This window comes from Pinus tabuliformis, chromosome 6 (assembly GCF_031772625.1).
Source record: "Pinus tabuliformis cultivar Carrire ecotype Pingquan chromosome 6, CPIR1, whole genome shotgun sequence".
Lineage (NCBI taxonomy): Eukaryota > Viridiplantae > Streptophyta > Pinopsida > Pinales > Pinaceae > Pinus > Pinus tabuliformis.
Genome location: NC_142292.1, coordinates 583,634,888 through 583,654,900, shown reverse-complemented (window position 1 = coordinate 583,654,900; position 20,013 = coordinate 583,634,888).

Genomic DNA, 20,013 nt, shown 5'->3' with positions numbered 1-20,013 from the left:
AGGAATGAACCATGAAGGAACCTACCAATGGGTATGAATATTTAAGAAATAATGTGTGAATCTCACATGCTACATTCATCGCTAAAACACCCATGCCACCTCCCTCCAATCCTATAGGAATTTTTATTAATAAGTTGTAGGGAATAGTAGCAAGTTATAAAGAAGGAGATAAGTAGGATAGTCCACAAGAGAAATCAACTACGGGTTCTCACTATGTAATCCTATGCATCAATATCATGAGGGAATCCTCCACTAGCCAAGCTTACATATGTTGTAGGACATGTGAAGGCCCACATACCTTGAGCATCAACCCAAGTCAAAGTTGCAAGAGGGGTATGATGTGAGGAAAGAATAAGACAAATGAGAAAGAAACATCAAGAAAGCAAGAATATTGGGATAAGGGACAAACAAGTTTGATTACTACATAATAATGATAAAAACTAACTTACAAAATCTAAATGATGAAATTATGATCAATAAGTCTAACTACCATGTAGGTGATGCAATAACTAAAATATGATATTAGTATTAACATCTTATGATTAATATGTAAGTGATACAATGACTTGAACATGCAAGTAAAGCATGATCAAGTCTAATAATAATAATAAAATCTTGATTATAAAATCATCAACAAGAGAGAAGAAGACCATACCTATACTTAGCTATAGGTGAGACATGAAAGTTTAGGAACATGTTGGGATGAGCTAGATGTCTACATCATAGAGGTTAATGACTTTCCTCAAGGTGGAGTAGGGATATCAACACCAATTCATAGAGAAGGGATGAAGGATAGTTAAAAAATGAAATATGGGAAGTGACGATAGCAATGTGATCCTAATAAAGGCAAGAATCGACATGACATTGGAAAAAAACATGAGGTGACACTAGAAATATTTTTGCAAACATTATGAGGTGACATACACTGAATAAGAGCCAATGCTACTAAAAGTGGTGACCTACTAATCTAGGGCTATCATGAGCATGAAGGTGATGTATGGTAACCTTGAGCTAGTGCAAGCACATGAGGTGACATAAACTAATCCAATATTATCATGGTTATGGAGGCACCATATGCTAGTCAATGACATAGTATGAGAACCATGTGACATATGATAATCTAGAAAGCATTAGCTTAATAAGTGGAATATGTCAATAGGGAGTTAATGTGAGTGTGAGAGGTGACTAGGTATTCTAGAAATGAGTTTATATAAAATAGAACCCTAATTTCTATACTGCTTTTTGCCAAATGTTAGAGGGGAGACTTGTTTTGGAGAGTTTTACCAAGGTATTTGTTGGGTATTTATATTTAGGGATTTATGTATTTGTTAGAATGGGATATCTCATTTCAATGGCTCCCAAAACCTATCACTTTGAGATTAGAAATAAATAATCCTTTGAGGTTATGTGGTGCTATGTATAATAAACACACATTGGTGCTTAATTTTCTATAATACTACAATAATTGGTGCTTCCATATGTATAATTTTATCTTCAATCATTATTAGTGCACAATTTATAGTAATAATGCATTAATGTAGTGATTGATACATAACATACCTCTCAAATATGTAGGTTTAAAAAACATTTTTGGTTTTTAAATATGTGCATATAATAGCAAAAATGAACCAATGCAGATTGTTATACAAAGTAAATTGATAAGCTTGAAGATAGTTGTAAGAAAAATTATGTACTTTATAAAATATATTTCGAACTTTATGTTTCTCATTATGCAACATTTATATTGATTGAATATCAAGGAAAAAAACTTATAGCCATGAGTGTGAGGGAGGTTCATCAAAAGAAAATAACATGTTAGATTTAAATAATAAGTATTGGTTAAATCATGTCATGCAAGACAAAAATATGAAAAAAGACAATAATATTATTCATGATATAAGTGGAAAAGAGTAAAATATTTATGAAACTATTGCAAAGCAGAGACTTAGGTGGATGAAAATGTAATTAACTCACTACGATTGTTTTAATGCCTCACCCCATATTTACCCACTTTAACCTGCTCACCAGGGTAAACATGCGATGAGTGTTATTATACATGACTTGATTTACAAGATGCACTTATGGAAAATGGGGTCCACATGTTCAGAAATGATTACAAACACACAATGACACATGATCACACTGTTATCAGCCTAACTTGACCCAACGCTATTTCTTTTCTATTTTTTTCCCTTAAATTTAGCACAACTTTCTATTTTTTGTATTTTTTTCCGGTTCTAAACTTCCGAGGCCATTTTGAGGGCCTAAATGACATTTTCAAGGAAAACAGAGAGACTGAAAAATTGCCCAAATATGTTTCACAATTTTCTTTCTCGGCCTCCTCGTGGAGATATTCAAAAAAAGGTATTATGATAGTCAAACAAATATCGTATGCCAAAGTTATGACCGTGGGAAGTTGGAGGTCCAAATTACTCATCTATACAAACGCTTTGTGTACATAGTACTTTTAGGTTATAAATACATATTTGTTCACTAGTTCAATAAGCTCACCAAAGAATCATCAAGAAGGCTCAATGCCCTCTCAAGCTAGCTGCAACAACATTAGTTAGCCAATGCATTCATCAACCATTCAATAACTTATCAAAACTTGTCATAAGCGATAGATAGAATACTTTATATAACCAACATATAACTATCACATAAACATAATGGAAACCATGGAAAATCAGCCATAATGTCAAAATGATAACCAATACAAGTTCTAATAGATCACAAAAGGAAAATAACTCTTATTAACATATGCAAAATCAAAACAAGTCAAATACTTCTACGTAACACTTGACCATAGATTGGGCTGAACCAAATCTCTCTTTCAATCAATCACCCCCATGCCATATTCTAAGCATGAATGTGGGATCTCATGGAATAAACCCAAACAAAACCAACCAAGGCTTCCAGAGGCCAAACTACCTCAACCCTTTACCACAGTGATTCCATCTCTAGAGTCTGAAAATCACTAACATTAACCAGATTGGTCTCTACCCAAGCTGTCCAGGGCTCTAGGAACTAGTAACTAAACACACAACCTTCCATCGCTCCAGTGTGTTTGTTCCAACTACTACTCCAGGGAATAGTAACTCAACCCACCAAAGGCTCTAGATAATTTGTCCCAACCTATGACTCTAAGAACTAGTAACTCAACCCAAACTATTCCAGGGATTCCAAAGTGTTTGTTCCAACCCACAACCATCGAGAACCTGAGCACCAATCATAAAAACAAAAAATGGGAAACCCACAACACAATGGCTATCCAGGAAATGGAAAGACAAGGCTAACACAACTGTTGATCCAGATGGATATTGGTGGCCAACTACCTATTCCATCTATACACCCCAGTCAATTTCATCTATTTCCTTGTTCATTTCAACATTTACTATTTATAGCAGTTTTTGGATCTTGAACTTTTAGAGCAGGTTTGAACTCCTGAACGACATTTTTTTGGGGTCCGCATCAGGCCTCCTGTCATTGGCAAGGACCTATGGCAAAACCTGTAGTACTCGGCGAGACCTTTCCAAAAAGGTATCGTACATGCCAAACGGAGATAATATGACCAAGTTACGACGCTAGGAAGTTGGCTGCCCAACTAACCCCAACGGGGCCCACAAACTCTTGGTATTACATCTCCTGGGGTTATGGTTTTGGTTATTTAGGGTTTTCTCATGTTTTCCAATAATAAATAGGCCCTTGAGCCTCATTGTAACACAATTTAGAGGCATGTAGCTGCCACATCGCTTCTCAGAGATAAGCTATCATCACCCGAGCTATCTTATTTCCATTCTATTTGTAAGCATAATTCATTATTTTTCTATTAATGAAATGAAGAGTTTTGCTGCTGCATCTCTGTGTTTATTATTATATCTATAAGTTGTTGCGTTCGTGTTAAACTTCGAATCAGTGGTATTAGAGAAGTCTTCTCTTTCTTTGTTTTGCTTTACATGTCCCCAACGAGGTCAGGGTATAAGGAGTTAGGTCTTGATCTAGTTGAACCATTGCAAGATCAACCTCACAAAAATCGATGACCTCCCATGGCGTAAGAAACAAAAGACAAGGGTGTTGGAAATAATACTGAGAGGGGGGGGGGGTGAATCAGTATTATCAAGTCAATTATTTTTCATTTCATAATCAGATTTGCATACGCTACTTCAGTTAGTGAAAACGGCATATATACACAACTACAGTTAAGGAAACTCACGTATAACTTGCAGACTTATAATTTAATTTATTCTTCAGATGTTGATCATTAATTTGTGTGTCAGAACCATATAACCAGTAACCAGGAACAGTAAAACATAATAGACAATCACACACAAGGACACAAGATATAAGGTGGAAACTCAATGTGGGTGAAAACCACCTGCTGCAATTCGTCTCTATCTTCTTTCAATTAGAAACTTCTTTTTACAATGGATTTGTACTAGTGCAGTCTTATACCAGTACGCAGGCTTCTACTTGTAGAACGCTACAACCTTCTCTCGTTTTCCAGCTTCTCCTGGAAGGGAGCTACAACCCCCTTAGCTCTTGTACTAGCTGATGTACTAGTACGTAGGTGCTAACCTACAGAAGGCTACAACATTCTCTTTTCTTCCAGGGACCACGTTTCATAAATTTTCAAAATGGATCCATCAATGACAATAATCAAACATCAAATACATCTGCATCAACCAATCTCCTTTTCTTCAATCAAAACTGAATCAAACAATTACTTCTCTAAATGCTGTAACCAGACTACATTAACAATAACCAAAAACCAATCCTGAACCCAGAACACTGTAGCAATAAACAGAAGTAGCTAAAACATATTTCATGGGACGTATGCTATTTCAATATGTATAACCTACGTACATACGCTTCTGTATTAAGACCAACCAGCGTATATGCTGCTTTGACTTACTGAACCAACGTGTATACGCACCTCTGCCGTGCTGAACCTGCGTACAGATCTATAAAAGATAATTTACCCTTTTCACTTATTCAGACATGAGTTATACTCAAATTAGCAGATTTATAGATCAAGTCATGTGCCAAATATAACAGATCAAAATCACACAAAGATACTACTATTCAAGCCTTAAGATCTTGACCCAACAATAGAACTTATCCTTCTTCTTGTGCTCAGGTTCCTCCTTGGTTCAGATCCAGCTATGCACCATAACCCAATTCTAGATCTTGCTCTTCATAAGATATTCAATGCTTGAGTGAATGCCTTTGCCAAATGATCTCTTTCCCTTTTGATAGTCTTAGGCCTTACTCAATACCATGGTCCAAAACCATAAAGAATCAATACCATGGACCCAATACCTGGGTTCAACACATCGGACGAGATACCATGGTCCAAAACCATAGGTCCAAATACCAAGGACTAAATACCATGGACCAAAAATAAGTTTTCCCACATGTACACGATTTTCCTTGCATGAAAGTGCGTGCATATGTATACGCACCTTATGATCGTCGAAACTGCATGTATGTGTAACTTGGTTTAGAGGAACCTGTGTATATCTCTTTTTCCTTCATTCTGATAGCCTGAAATGTGATCTGTCATTTGAGTGAGTTGCCATCAAGGAAAACACCTGTGTCATAATGCCAACAATCTCTCCCTTTGGACTTGATGGCAACCCCAAGTCACTCAAAGTCATTCTCCCCCTTTCTCATCAAGGGTAAAGGGTTATGCTCCCCCTGAGTACATAAATCTCTGCTGTGCTGTGCTATCCATGCTCCCCCTGACTGTAGGCAAGGTCTGCAAGAAAATGTACTACAAGAAGAAACATAACTTTATACATCATAAATGACCTTCCTATCACCAAAGACTCATACATACATCCATCTCCAAACCAAGTTGGGATATACCAATATTGACTCATCCAATCAACCAAGTGGGGATACACCAAAAGTTTACACATGATAAAACAAGAATATTACATCATTCATCCCAGGCATAGTGGGGAAACCAACATAGGCCGTTACATGACCTTGATAATAAAAGAAATACATGACATAGAGACTAAATATTTAAGACAAGACTATGATAGTCATCAGCAACTAACATCAACAGCATCTGTCAATCATCATCAAAACTAGCAACCATAATCTCCCTCTGCACCTGTTCCACCTAAAAGAAAAATGAACCAAAAATCTTCTAAGATAATGCCAACACTGCATTATTAGAAGTATATGCTTCCCCTAAACCTGTGCTAGATGGTCTCTGTTAGACCCATATCAGACTCTTTTCATCCTGAGTCTGGCGCCACTATTTGTCTTCAAACCAACATATACGCGACTGTACCCACAGAAACCGGTGTATGTACGCGGATACGCTTCATGAAACTCACGTACAACCACTGTTCTCTGAAATAGATAATTTCAACAGCAAGATGATGCATCAACTACTCCCAGCTTCTGTTTGAGGTATTCAAATGTCTCCCTGGGCAGCGGTTTGGTGAATATATCAGCAACCTGTTCCTTTGAGGGAACATACTCCAATTTGACCTTTTGTTCAAGCACCTGTTCCTGGAGAAAATGATATTTGATAGGTATGTGCTTGGTCTTCGAATGCATAACTGGATTCTTTGAAATACTGATTGCACTTGTATTATCACAAAAAATGGAGATAGGTGGAGTACAAGTGATTTGAATGTCTTGCAATGTTTGCATCATCCAAAGGAGTTGTGTGCAACAATATGAAACAGCCACATATTCTACTTCATCCGTAGATAATGCAATTGAGCTTTATTTCTTGCTGAACCAGGATACTAATTTGGAACCCATAAAGAATGCACCACCACTAGTGCTTTTTTTGTCATCCACGCTTCCTGCCCAATCTGCATCTGTATATGAATGAAGTGTGAGATCTGTATCTCTAGGATACCATAAGCCATAATTTTGAGTTCCTTGAAGATACTTGAAAATTCTTTTGACTGTCTGAAGATGAGTTTCCTTTGGATTTGCCTGAAATCTTCCGACTATTCCAACTACATGCATGATGTCTGGTTGGGTACCTCTTAGATAGAGCAGACTTCCAATCATTGATCTATAGGTTGGTTGATGTACTACTGCTGATTCATCATTTGCGCTGAGGCTGCATCCTATTACCATAGGGGTACATATCGGTTTCGAATCCTCCATCCCATATTTCTTCAAAATCTGCTTGAGGTACTTGGTTTGTGATAGAAAGATATCGTCTTTGTTTTGTTGGACTTGTAAACCAAGAAAATATGTGAGCTCACCAAGTAAGGACATTTCAAATTCTTTCTACATCATCAAAGTGAAGTTTTGACTCATGGCTTCTTCATTACTACCAAAGATGATATCATCAACATACACAACAAGTATTAGCAATTTATCATTATCAATTTTTATATGTAGATTGCTATCTATTGGTCCTTTTGAAAAACCTTGTTGATGGAGGTACTTATCCAAAAGACAATACGAAGCCCTTGGAGCCTGTTTAAGGCCATAGAGAGCCTTTTTGAGTCTGCATACAAGTTTTGGATCATTCCCAAGGACGAATCCATCTGGTTGCTCAATGTACACTTCTTCTTCTAAGTCTCCATTTAGAAAGGCAGATTTCACATCCATCTGATATACTTTGAACTCCTGAAAGCTAGAAAGAGCAAGGAACATTCTTATGGCATCAAGTCTAGCAACTGGTGCAAAAGTTTCTTCAAAGTATATACCTTCTTGTTGAGCACACCCTTTGCAAACAAGTCTGGCCTTGTTTCTAATGACATCTCCATTCTCATTCAGCTTGTTTTTGAAAATCCATTTTGTCCCTATGACATTCTTATCATTTGGTCTAGGAACTAACTCCCACGTGTTATTCTTTTCAATCTGATCAAGTTCTTCATTCATGGCCTTGACCCAGCATTCATATTTGCATGCTTCACTTACATTTCATGGTTCAGTGGAGGAGAGCAATGCTAGATAGCTTGAAGCTTCTGAAATAGTTCTTCTTGTTTGTACACCTGCCTCTTTCCGCCCCAAAATTTGAGTTTCTAGATGATTCTTCTAAACATACCTGGATGGAGTCTTTTCTTCTACCCGTATCTGTTCTTCTGGTTCCTCATAGGTGTATTCTTCATCATTAGTCTGATTTGATGTTGAATGATAGTCCTCATCATCTTCAGAATCTTCGGATTTTAACTATCTTCGAATGTTTCCTTCTTCATCAACCACTACATCAATACTTTCAACAATTTTCCCAAGTCTTTTATTGTAACACTTATATCCTTTGCTTTGGGGAGAGTAACCAAGGAGAATGCCTTCATCTACTCTAGGTTCAAACTTGCCAAGGTTTTCATCAGTCCTTTTGATGTAGCATTTGCTTCCAAAAATTTTGAAGTATTTTACCATAGGAGTCTTACCATACCAGAGTTCATGAGGAGTTTGAGTGTTGTTCACTCGGACGTTTATATTGTTGAGAATAGTAACGGTAGCAAATGAAGCTTCACCCCAGAAGGTTGCAGGAGTTCCAGACTCATCAAGCATAGCACAAGCCATTTGTTGAACAGTTTTGTTCATCCTTTCTACTATTCCATTTCGCTGAGGAGTCCTTGGAGTAGAGAATTCCCTTCTTATTCCATGTTCTTCACAAAAATCAAAAAATTCATCCGAGGTAAATTCCTCTCCTCAATCAGACCTGAGGCATTTGATTCTACGATCTGATTCATTTTCAACCAAGGCTTTGAATGCTTTGAACTTTTTGAAAGCTTCATCCTTATGCTTCAGAAGTCCTATCCAACACATCCTAGAAAAGTTGTCAATGAACAATATGAGGTATTCTTCTCCTCGAGGTGACCTTTTCCTGGATGGACCACATACATCTATATGGACAAGTTCAAGTGGCTTACTTGCTGATCCTTCCTTCTCAGGGAAATTAGTTCTGGTTTTCTTACCAAACTGACATGATTTGCATATAGTATTGTTTGGAATTCTGATGTCAGGGAGATCACGAACTGCCTAATATTTGCATGCTTTCCTTATCTGAGAGAATCTTAGATGCCCCAATCTTCTGTGCCATAGCCAGTGTTCATCATTCTTGCTTAGATAGCATTATTGTTGTCCTCCCTTGAGTATGTATAAATTATTTGGAGTTCTTATGCCTTTGATCATTGTTTCTCCTGTATCAAGTTCACGAACAATACATCCATTTGATCGAAATATTACCTCATTTCCTTGATCACACATTTGAATGACACTCAATAGATTATGTTTTAAGCCATCAACATACATAACATTTCCATCTTTTACTTTTTCTTTCAAAATAACAGAACCTTTACCTTTTATGAATGCAGGGGTGTCATTTCCAAATGAGACCTTCCTTTCCTTTTCAAAGGCACTATATGACTGAAGTTTTTCTTCATCACTTGTCATATGTTTCGAGCAACCACTGTCGATGTACCACTGATTTTCTTGTCCTTTCGCATATAAGGCTATACCACATTTTTCTGGTTTCGGTTCTTTCTTCCTCCATGTTTTGGGACTCAATGAAGCTTGCTCCTTCTGAGTTGTTTGCCGAAACCTACTCCTACATTCAGAATCTTCATGATCGAAGTTGTTACAAATAGAACATTCTATTTCATTTTCAAGAGCAGAAAAGTTATTGTAGGTTCTTTTCATGATTCCAGTTACACTCCTTTGATCTCGTGCTTCTCTAGTCATGATGGTCTTGTAGGAAACACATTGAGCTACTTTGTGTCCAAAGTTATGACAAGAGAAACATTGGCCATTGAAGAAATTCCTGCGATTATCAAACCTTCCGTCCAGGTGATTGTAGTTTCCATAGCCATTCGTTCTTGATGCAAATTGAGAATGATTTACCTGCGGTTGGTTGTAGCTTCTGTTCATCCTTGAAGTAGATTGTCCCTGATGTACTTGTCGATCTCTGTTCATCCTTGAGGTAGATTGACCCTGATTTACCTTGTGATCTGCTTTATGCCTTTGCTATCGATTGTCAACCTGTTCACTTCTCCTTGCTGCATCAAGATAAATTTTGGAGGTGGATGGCTTCTATCCTTGAGATGCTTCTTCAGTATATCCAAGACCTGTCTTGATTAGTGGAGAATGCTGCACTTTGATAATCTCGTCTAAAGTTTCAGATCTTTTAGCAAATCTAAGCTTAAGAGCTTTTGTTTTCTCAATATCTTTTCTAAGTCCTACAATTTCACATTCTAACTTTTCATTGTGTTTTTCCCTTTCAGAAAGTTGGAATGTCAGAGTATCTATGATCATACTCTTTTCTTCTAAATAGATTTTAAGTTTAGAAATTTCTTCATAGAGATCATTTTCATCTATAGCATCCAAGAAATCATCATCTTCAAAAGCCACCAAAAGTCTATAATCATTACATTGTTCATCTTCATCACTAATTGAAAATCCATCACTGTCTTCATGTGTATAATAGCTCTTCTTACTTACATTCTGTTTCCATCTAACTGGTTCCATACCTTTATCAAGCTTATCTTTATGAGGACAATTGGCAACATAGTGACCGACTCTTCCACAAGCAAAGCATTTGAAAGGTAGCTTACCTCTGAATCTTCCAAAACCCCGTTGAAGGTTCTTGACAAAGTTTGATTCTTCCTCTCCTTCTGACATATGTCCTGACTCATTGTAATCTCCTTTTCCTGAAACTTTGAATGCGGCTTCTCTCCTATCTGATGGTCCCCCTTTTCTCATTTCGAAAGCAGTTAGGATTCCGTGCAGCTGTGACATGGTAATACTCTGTAGATCCTGTTTTTCTTCTATGGCAGAGACTTTTGATTCAAACTTAGAAGACAAAGATCTTAGAACCTTTTCAACCAAAGTAACTTCTTTTATCTCTTCGCCCAAGTTTTTCATACGGTTAACAATCTCATCTATACGTAAGAAATAATATTGAATTCTGAGAGTTTGTAGTTTTGCACTTTTACCTAATCATCTCCTTCATAGCTCAGAACGATCTTGTCCCATATTTCCTTTGCGGTTTTGAGCTGCATAACCTTGACAAATTCTGATTGAGATAAACTCCCTAATAGAGTATTGACAACCTTTGCATTTGTTTTATACTGCTTCTTACCAGCCATATCTATAGGAGTTGTTGATGGAAATGTGTATCCTGCTTCCACGATATCCCAAACTTCTGTACCAAGAGATTGAAGATAGGCTGTGATTCTTACCTTCCAATAGACGAAGTTTCTCCCATCAAAGATTGGTGGCCTGATTGATGCCTCTTTTTCGTAGTTGCTCATGATGATAGATCTTCCTTCAAGCGATCAAGCTTCTTCTGAAGGACCTGCTCTGATACCAATTGTTGGAAATAATACTGGGGGGGGTGAATCAGTATTATCAAGTCAATTATTTTTCATTTCATAATCAAATTTGCATACGCTACTTCAGTTAGTGAAAACGGCGTATATACGCAACTACAATTAAGGAAACTCGCGTATAACTTGCAGACTTATAATTTAATTTATTCTTCAGATGTTGATCATTAATCTGTGTGTTAGAACCATATAACCAATAACCAGGAACAGTAAAATAGAACAGACAGTCACACACAAGAACACAAGATATAAGGTGGAAACCCAATGTGGGTGAAAACCACCTGCTGCAATTCGTCTCTATCTTCTTTCAATTAGAAACTTCTTTTTACAATGGATTTGTACTAGTGCAGTCTTATACCAGTACACAGGCTTCTACTTGCAGAATGCTACAACCTTCTCTCATTTTCCATCTTCTCTTGGAAGGGAGCTACAACCCCCTTAGCTCTTGTACTAGCTGATGTACTAGTATGTAGGTGCTAACCTACAAAAGGCTACAACCTTCTCTTTTCTTCCAGGGACCACATTTCATAAATTTTTAGACTGGATCCATTAATGACAATAATCAAACATCAAATACATCTGCATCAACCAATCTCCTTTGCTTCAATCAAAACTGAATAAAAAAATTACTTCTTTGAATGCTGTAACCAGACTACATTGACAGTAACCAGAAACCAATCCTGAACCCAGAACAGTGCAGCAATAAATAGATGTAGCTAAAACATATTTCATGGGACGTACCCTACTTCAATATGTATAACCTGCGTACATACGCTTTTGTATGAAGACCAACCAGTGTATATCCTGCTTTGAATTACTGAACCAATGTGTATACGCACCTCTGCTGTGTCGAACTTGCGTACAGATCTATAAAAGATAATTTACCCTTTTCACTTATTCAGACATGAGTTATACTCAGATTATCACATTTATAGATCAAGTCATGCGCCAAATATAACAGATCAAAATCACACAAAGGTACTACTATTCAAGCCTTAAGATCTTGACCCAACAATAGAACTTATCCTTCTTCTTGCGCTTAGGTTCCTCCTTGGTTCAGATCCAGCTATGCACCATAACTCAATTCTAGATCTTGCTCTTCATAAGATATTCAATGCCTGAGTGAATGCCTTTGCCAAATGATCTCCTTCCCTTTTTATAGTCTTAGGCCTTACTCAATACCATGGTCCAAAACCATAAAGAATCAATACCATGGACCCAATACCTGGGTTCAACACATCAGACAAGATACCATGGTCCAAAACCATAGGTCCAAATACCAAGGACTAAATACAATGGACCAAAAATAAGTTTTCCCACATGTACGCAATTTTCCTTGCATGAAAGTGTGTGCATACGTATACGCGCCTTATGATCGTCGAAACCGCGTGTACACACGACTTGGTTAAGAGGAACCTGCGTACATCTCCTTTTCCTTCATTTTGATAGCCTGAATTATGATCTGTCATTTGAGTGAGTTGTCATCAAGGACAACACCTGTGTCATAATTCCAACAAAGGGGGCAAGAGGTCCTTTCAAAAAGTTGCTCGAGGAAGCCCTTGAGTGACAAAGGGACACGATGATGGATAAATTTGCCCAGATCCGTTGATGACTACCCATAGGTGATGCATCTTCATCCAAAAACCACTCTAGAGGTGCCACTCCTTTTAAGGCACAGGTTAACTTCAATATTCCCATATTCACAGGCCTAATAGATGCATATGTCGTAGATAAATGGTTAAATCTGTTGGAAGGATATTTTTGAGTTCGTGACTTTTCCAATCGGGAAAAGGTTACTTTTGAACTTCTCAAAGGCACCCCACACGTCAAGGATTGGTGGGAAACCTAATATGGACAAAAGGATAAGAGTGAACCCTAGGCATTTTTAGCCGTAGCCACTTGGAATTCTTTCTGAGATGCCATCAAGGAACAATATAACCCTGTCGGGAGCTACGAAGAAAAATACATAAAGTGGACCATGCTACGGCAGTGAAGGGACCAAGATGTGCCAAATTTCACAAATATTTTCCATACCCTTCGCACGAAGTTGGGTATCAAGGATACTGACTGGCATTTGGTGCTCAAGTACCATGTCTATCTACACAAGTACATCCAGGACAAGATGGAGTTCCTGGACATTTCCTCGCTCAACACGACGTATCGGTATGCTGTCAAGATTGAGTAGAAGTTTAAATAGAAGAAGCAGGACTTTGGATATGCAAATCCAAAGCAAGGAAAAGGCACCCCCAAACCACAGAACAAAGGACCAAGCCAAGGCGGGGCTACCCAGGACATCTCGCCGAAGTTGCAAGCAAAGAAAGACATGACGAAGAAGAACATGATAAAATGGTGTGAGTTCCATAAGAGATCCATCACAATACAAGTGAGTGTCGGGCCAAGCAGTCATTAGTGGTCGAGCTGAAGGCTTCCGAATTAGACACAGGTTCTGACTCTGAATTAGAAATTGATAAGGGAACTGACAAAGGGAATCCGATCATTGATGCAGAGCTCAGTGCCACCATGGCCACTGCCAAGATCCAAAATATTGAGGCTGAAGATCCAGAGGAGGGGGAACGCCTCTTCCACTCACAGATGTCGGTGAAGGCTTCTCCGTTGTAGTTCATTGTCGACAACGGGAGCCAAAAGTGATCCAAGTGGATATTGGTGGCCACCTACCAAGTCCACCTGGACCCCCACCATTGTTTCTCTCAACATTTTCAGTTTCCTTAATTGTAGCACAACTTACTAATTTTAGCAGTTTTTTCGGGTCCTGAACTTCCGGAGCCGTTTTGAGGCCCTAAACAACGTTTTTTGGGAAATCTGGGGGAAACATGGGTCCATGGACCAATGTTTCCCTTCCCAAAGTGGTTGTGCTCGGATATATCTTTCTAACGAGCTATTGTACGCATCAAACGGAGATCGTATGCCAAAGTTACGACCCCGGGAAGTTGATGTACCAATTTACCCAAACGGGGCCCACAGTTTGGCGTTTCATCTTCTAGGGTTAGGTTTTGGAATGTTAAGGATTTTCCATTGTTTCTCAACAATATATAGGCCTTCGAGCCTCATTGTAACATAGTTCAGAGGCATGTATCCACCACATCTCTTCTCAGAGATAAGCTACCATCGCCCTAGCTGGTTTATTTCCATTACTGTTTGTAAGCATATTTCAGTATTTTACATTAATGAAATGAAGTATTATTTCCACTGCATATCTATGTTTATGGTTATCTCTGTAATTTGTTGCGTTCCTATTTAAGTCCGGATCAGTGGTATCAGAGCGGTCTGCTTTTTCTCTGTTTTTCTTTGCATGTCCCCAACGAGGTCAAGATATAAGGAGTTAGGGCTTGAACTGGTCGAACCTTTGCAAGACCAGCCTCGCAAATCCTGACGGCCTCCCATGGTGGATGAGAAGAAAGACAAGGGGGTAGGAGATCCTATCAAAATCTTGCTCGAAGAAGCCATCGAGCGACAACAGAACGCGATGATGGATAGCTTTGCCTAGATCCTTTAGCGGCTACCTAGAAGCGACGCATCGGGTTCCAGTAGCTACTCTGGAAACACCATGCCCTTTAAGGTACAAGTTAATTTTGAAATCCCCATATTCGAGGGTCAGATAGATGCAGATGTGGTAGATAAATGGTTAAATCTGCTAGAGGGTTATTTTTCTGTTCATGAATTTTTGAGTCGGGAAAATATTGTTTTTGCTCTTCTCAAAGCAGCCCCCCACGTCAAAGACTGGTGGGAAACCTACTGCAAACATAAGGATGAAAGTACTGGCTCACTATTTTCAGCCGCACCCACCTGGAATTCATTCCGGGATGCCATCAAGGAGCAGTACTACCCTGTCGGAAGCTATGAGGATGAATACATAAAGTGGACCACGCTGCTGTAGGGAAGGGACCAAGACGTGCCGAAGTTCACCAATATTTTCCATACCCTTCGCACAAAGTTGGGTATCAAGGATTCGGAGCAGCATTTGATACTCAAATACCATGGCTGCCTGCACAAGTACATCCAAGAAGAAATACAATTCCTGAACATCTCCTCGCTCGGCACAACATATCGATATGCCGTCAAGGTTGAGCAGAAGTTTAAACAAAAGAAGTGAGACTTTGGATCTGCGAATCCAAAGCAAGGGAAAGGTGCCCCTAAACCACAGAACAAAGGACAAAGCCAAGGCAGGGCAGCCCAAGACAACCCGGCGAAGCTGCAAGCAAAGAACAATGCCGCGAAGCTAAAAAAGGACACGGGAAAATGGTCTGAGTTCCATAAGAGCTCCACTCACAACACAAGTGAGCGTTAGGCCAAGCAGTCATTGGTGGCTGAGCTAAAGGTTTCAGAATCAGATGCATGTTCTGACTCTGAGTCAGAACCTGACAAGGGGAATGACAAAGGGAAGTAGATCATTGATGCAGATCCCAACGCCACTGTTGCTACCGCCAAGATCCAGAAAAATGAACCCAAAGATCCAGAGGAGGAGGAGCGTCTCTTCCACTCCTAGATGTGGGTAAAGGGCTCCCCGCTACAATTCATTGTTGATAGTGGGAGCCAAAAGAACCTCATTTCGACAGAGGTCGTGAAGTGGTTGGGCTTACTGACCACAGCACATCCACAACCGTACACCATCAGGTGGCTTCACCAAGGATGGGATCTTTGCGTGAGCCAGCAGCGTCACCTTCCATACAACATCAAACCCTTCACAGATGAGGTATTGTGTGACATTGCTCCCCTTGAAGTTTGTGATGTATTATTAGGAAAACCATACTTGTGGAAGCGACATGCTGTGTATGAATCAAGGCCCCGTGCTATTATTATTACATTGGGAAATAAGTTGTACATGATACCAGAGGTAGCACCGCCTACCGCCATCTCTTTGATTACTGCAAAACAATGAAGTAAGCTCATTTCCAAAACCAGGAAATTTGTTTTCCTAATGATACACCCTCAAGGAAAGAAGAAGACGGTGGCCGCGACCTCTAGATAGGGCCCCTCCGCACGACAACTACAGATGGATAAGGTCGTGGGGGAGTACGAGGACATCTTCACCTCCCCCGCAAGGGTTCCTCTGCACTGTCAGGTCAAGCACTCCATTGATCTGACCCCAGGTGTGCCGCTACCCAATGGACCAATTTATCGGCGCTCCATTCTGGAGAACGATGAAATCAAGAGGCAGATTCAGGAGCTCCTATAGAAAGGTCACATCCATCCAAGTTCATCACCTTATGGGGGCCCGATCGTGTTGGTACAGAAGAAGGATGGGACTTGGAGACTCTGTATTGACTATCGGGCACTGAACAAGATCACTATTCGTAATAGGTACCCGATCCTGCGGATTGATGACCTCCTGGCCCAACTAAAGGACGCAAAATATTTCAGCAAGATCGATCTGAAGCCAGGATATCACCAGGTACCAATCGAACCCTCTGATGTGTGGAAGACTGCCTTCAAAGCCAAGGAGGGCCTTTTCGAATGGTTGGTTATGCCTTTCGGATTGACGAATGCTCCTGCGACCTTCATGAGGCTAATGGATGACATCTTGTGGCCATTCACCAACTCATTTGTAGTGGTATACTTGGATGACATTCTAATCTTCAGCCAAAGTTGGGAAGAGCACCTCCACCATATCCGATAGGTTCTCCAAACACTACGGCAACACAAGCTATGTGCCAATTTGGAGAAATGCACTTTTTGCATGACCCAGGTTCAGTATCTGGGATACATTATTGATGAACAGGGGGTGCGTGTGGATCCAGCCAAGATCCAAGTCATTCAAGATCGGCCATCTCCAACCACTCTGACAGAGCTCCGCAGCTTTCTAGGTCTTGCCAACTTCTATCGCAGGTTCGTGTTGGGGTTTTCTCATATCACTTGGCCCTTGAGTCAAGTCACCAAGGGAGGAGCGAAAACAAAATTATTTTGGTCTGAATCTCAACAGAAGGCATTCATAGAGTTGAAAGATCGCCTCTGCACGGCACCAGTGCTCGCGTTACCAGATTCACAACAACCATTTGAGGTCGAGACAGATGCCTCTGACTATGCTATTGGGGCAGTCCTTACTCAACACGGGCATCCAGTGGCATATCACAGTGAAACACTTTCAGACACAGTCCGGAAGTATCCCACTTATGATAAGGAGATGTATTCCATTGTGCAGGCCTGCCGACAATGGAAGCATTACATTTTGGGGAAGGAAACGGTCATCCACACAGACCACCGACCCCTGCAGTTCATACAGACCCAAGGGAAATTGCAGAATGATCGCCATCAGAAGTGGTCTACATACCTACAACAGTTCCATTTGAATATCAAGTATAAGAAGGGTAGCACTAATAATATTGCAGATTGCCTCAGTCAACCACCGATCATGGCGTTAACCACCGTGCTCAACTCTTGTGGGCACGAGACTTCTGATTGGCCACTTCCCTACAAAAGTGACCCAGAATTCGGCCACACATACCAGACACTCTTGGAGGGTTGGCATGTTCCAGATTTTCACCTCTAGGATGCCCTGTTATGCCACCTGGGTCACCTTTGTGTTCCTTCAAGCGAGCGTGCCAAGATGATTTGGGAAGCACACTACAGTCAGGCTGCTGGGCATTTCGGGGTCGAGAAAATGGTGGCAGTACTGCAAAAGTATTTCTATTGGCCGAATCTTCGACATGATGTTGGGAAGTACATTAGATCATGTACTGCCTGTGCCATTGCCAAACCGACCATCAAGAAGCAAGGCCTCTATGCCCCACTGCCTACCCCTAGTCGACCTTGGGAATCCATTTCCATGGATTACATGTTAGGCCTTCCTTCCACTAAGCATGGAAATGACTGTGTTTTTGTGGTCGTCGACAGGTTCTCGAAGATGGCTATTATGGCGGCCTGCAAGAAGAATATCAAAGCAGAAGCCACTGCTAAACTCTTCTTTGAACGAGTGTGGGTGCACTTTGGGATCCCACAGTCTATCATCTTAGATTAGGACAGTCAGTTCCTCAGTACATTTTGGTCCAGTCTCTGGTCAATGCTGGACACCAAACTCACTAAGTCCACAACCTTCCATCCTCAAACTGATGGCCAGATAGAGGTTGTCAATAGGACAATTGTGCACATTCTGCGCATGTACAACTCAAAGCATCCACGAACATGGGACGAGAGCCTCCCCTATGTTTAGCACAACTACAATCGAGCTCTTCACAGCTCTACTGGCCACAACCATTTTCAGGTGGGCTTGGGATTCTAGCCACTATGTCCCATTGACGTGGCCATGCCACTTGCAACTACTCACATAGATTCGGCTCATGTCCAGTCTGAAACAGATAAGGAAACCAGCTTCATTGAGCACATCTAACATATTCGCTAGTAGGTCCATGACATTCTGGAGAAATCAAATGCCAAGTACAAGCAGCGACATGATCAACATCAGGTGCCACACAAGTTTCAGGGGGGCAACAAAGTCTGGTTGCATTTGCAAAAGGAACGCCTTACTGGAGCCTATCGGAAACTGAGACCACTCTGATATGGTCCTTACACCATTACCAAGGCTATGGGAGATAATGCATTTGAGCTTAGCATTCCCCCATTCCTTGGCCTGCACCCAGTGTTCAATGTGGACCGCCTTCGACCATACTTTCCACCATTGCTAGACACATCCGACATTGCAGAACAGCTCACACCCACAGAATTAAATCTAGATTGCATGGAACAAGTTGCAACTGGTCGGATCATGGACACACAGATCAAGAACACTCGCCAATAGAATATCCAATTGTATTGAGTTGTCAAAGCAGGCTAGCTCCTTCACTAAGGCAAGTGGCTCACCAGGGACCAAGTTCAACAAAAGTTTCCTCTCTTATGGAGGAACTCAACGCAATGGGGACCATTGCTTCCTAAGGGGGGAGGAATGATCTAGGTGGATATTGGTGGCCACCTACCAAGTCCACCTAGACCCCCACCATTGTTTCTCTTAGCATTTTCAATTTCCTTAATTGTAGCACAACTTACTATTTTTAGCAGTTTTTCAGGTCCCGAACTTCCGGAGCCGTTTTGAGGCCATAAACGACATTTTTTTTTGGAAATCTGGGGGCAACATCGGTCCATGGACCGATGTTGCCTTTCCCAAAGTGGTTGTACTCGGATAGATCTTTCTAACGAGCTATTGTACGCGTCAAATGGAGATCGTATGCCAAAGTTATGACCTTGGGAAGTTGATGTACCAATTTACCCAAACGGGGCCCACAGTTTGGCGTTTCATCTTCTAGGGTTAGGTTTTGGAATGTTAAGGGTTTTCCATTGTTTCTCAACAATAAATAGGCCTTCAAGCCTCATTGTTACACTGTTCATAGGCATGTAGCCACCACATCTCTTCTCAGAGATAAGCTACCATCGCCCTCGCTGGTTTATTTCCATTACTATTTGTAAGCATATTTCAGTATTTTACATTAATGAAATGAAGTATTATTTCCATTGCATATCTGTGTTTATGGTTATCTGTAATTTGTTGTGTTCCTATTTAAGTTAGGATAAAAAAGAACCTCGTTTCAGCAGAGGTCCTGAAGGAGCTGAGCCTAAAGACTACATCACATCCACAATTGTACACCATCGATTGGTGTTGGGTTAGTGGGTCCTGACCCAGATTTAGAGTTAGTTTTGCCAAACAAATCCCTACTCTACTGGCCTTTTCAGCATCAATCCGCGGAGC